This window comes from Notothenia rossii (assembly GCF_949606895.1).
Source record: "Notothenia rossii genome assembly, chromosome: 9".
Taxonomy (NCBI): domain Eukaryota; kingdom Metazoa; phylum Chordata; class Actinopteri; order Perciformes; family Nototheniidae; genus Notothenia; species Notothenia rossii.
The window spans coordinates 38,607,634-38,609,824 of record NC_136907.1 but is presented as its reverse complement, the minus strand read 5'-3'; the positions used below and the strand labels follow the sequence as shown (position 1 = coordinate 38,609,824).

The 2,191-nt window shown below is 41.3% G+C and overlaps 1 long non-coding RNA gene across 1 annotated transcript; it reads right to left on the bottom strand.

Moving 5' to 3' along the window:
* Window positions 1–639: 639 nt before the first annotated feature.
* LOC307020698 lies at window positions 640–1,125 on the bottom strand. The gene is made up of 3 exons (XR_013802959.1): window positions 1,020–1,125; window positions 851–925; window positions 640–744 (listed from the first exon to the last, which is right to left on the bottom strand). It is a non-coding gene; the product is annotated as an uncharacterized lncRNA (long non-coding RNA).
* Window positions 1,126–2,191: the final 1,066 nt, after the last annotated feature.

Below are 2,191 nucleotides of genomic sequence, written 5' to 3'. Positions count from 1 at the left end.
TTTACATTTTTTTACTATGTTCAAACTGAATTTACTTTAAAAACATTTATATTGATTCTGACTTTTTCTACATCCAACTCACAGGTTTATCATTGCTTTGAGAAAAAAGATTATTAATTTAACCATTTTTAGAAGCGAAGATAAAGTCAATTGTTCTGCATCGCCCGTTGCCTTGTACTTTAGAAGCTGGCTTAAATTCCCACTCTCCTTCTGATCGCCTCGAAAAGCCAGACCATGCCGCGCCAAGTACCTCACACCCTCAACAATCTTCATCAGATTTCTTCTTGCTTGTTGCTGCCGTCTTTCAAGCACACGTGAAAGTTGCACATTAGCAGGCTCTGGCTCCTGAATCCTAGTCATCACAGCTAATTTGTGACACTGGCTGTGTTTATGCACACTAAATTTCTCCAGTGCCTTCTTACAATTGTTATAACCAGTCTTCACAAACGCTGAATCTGCTTTTGACGCAAGCTTCGACTATTGTGCTGCAAAGTATTTAGCACAATAGAAACAGAGGACCCCTTTTACAGAGGGGATGTAATGGAGCCATGTATGATCTTCAAACCACTTCTCCTGAAAGTAGAGTATTCTATTTGATAGGGTTTGACTGGGCATGACTTTCACATTTGGATGATTTGGGCAAAGTCCAAGCTCCTCACCTTCCTTTCCTGTACCTTCATTTTCGCCTGCCTGGCTGCTCTCTCTCTCATTGTCAAACTCACTTTCCCTGCTTGATGGTATTATCTGAAATACATATGAGGAAGATCTCATCTTAAATTAACATTAACATTAGACTGCTATGTTGTCATTATTCTGTCTTAACCATCAATATAGCTCCTTTCTGACTTACCTCCATGTCACCAGCGCACATTCTCCCTGTCTGGTCGCCATGCTCACATTCTCTCTCTCCCTCTCTCTCTTTACTCTGAACACACCAGAGTGAACATGGAAGAAATATTATCAGTAAACAAGCTATCTGACTGGTAACAATACTCACTTTCTCACTGCTCTTAACTTACTTTTTTTCTTTTCTGAGGCTGCCCAAAAAACTGTCTAATGTCACTGCCACCCTTCCTCTTGCTCATGCTTACAGCTTGACCTCTGCGATCTGCAGTTGCTGATGCGAGGAATACGGGTCAGCAGCGCTGGATATAAGATAATTAAACATGTTTATTAGCAATTATGAGCATTCTAAACCCAGCACAAGCTATGATGCACACTGCAAACCTCCTGCGTGTGAGTATCTTTTAAATGCTTCTGACGATTATGAAATACTATTTCATAATAATTGTAGAGTATTTATTATTTAATTAATTCTGGCACCTTTGGTATTCCATAGGTGTCACACATCAACGTTTTAAATCTTTCCACACCCTACAAATTACAAAATAAAATAGAAATAATCCACATGAATAAATATCTATTGGATTACATCCAAAACGACACCGTCATTTTCCACATAGCTGACACTAGCCCGCCAAACCCTGGCTAACAACTGAAACCAGCTAGCCTACAGCTAGTTAGCTACTATTCCTGAAAAGTTCGGTTTTAACATCAGAACTACAAGTTACTTACACAAAGAAGCTAAACCGGAGGGTTCATTAACATTACCATTACGAAATAAAATAATATAGATTACTTTAGGGCTAACTAGAAAAGATACCAGAACTGATGGAGGGCAAATTAAAACACAACTGACCTGCTTGGAGCATCAAGCCAGAGTCCTGCACGGGTCTGATTTTCAAGACCCGCTCCCGCCCCGCACAATACCGAACCCGCCCCGCTACCCGCACATATTGCCAATTAGTTCCGCAACCCGACCCGACCCGCCGGCACAAGACCCGCAACCCGACCCGGACCCGCATATATATAAGCAGTGAAAACGTGCAATTATTAACACACACGCAGTTGCATATTTGGCTCAAAAAGCCTGGGATGTTGGTTATTTTCTGCATCTAGGATGACACAAAAAGCCTCCCAGACGTTTGATTTCGCTCTTGAGGAAGAGTTATTGAAAATGCTGTATTCTCAGAGAGCTTCACCTCAGCCATTCAGAATGTGGCGCGCTCAGCAGCAGATAGATGCGCTGCAGAGGTTATGAATATGCTCGGTCCCGCGGGGGAGAGGTCTGAGGATTTAAACATTAAACTAAATTATTATTATTTAAGTATATTTATTATGCAACACCCGC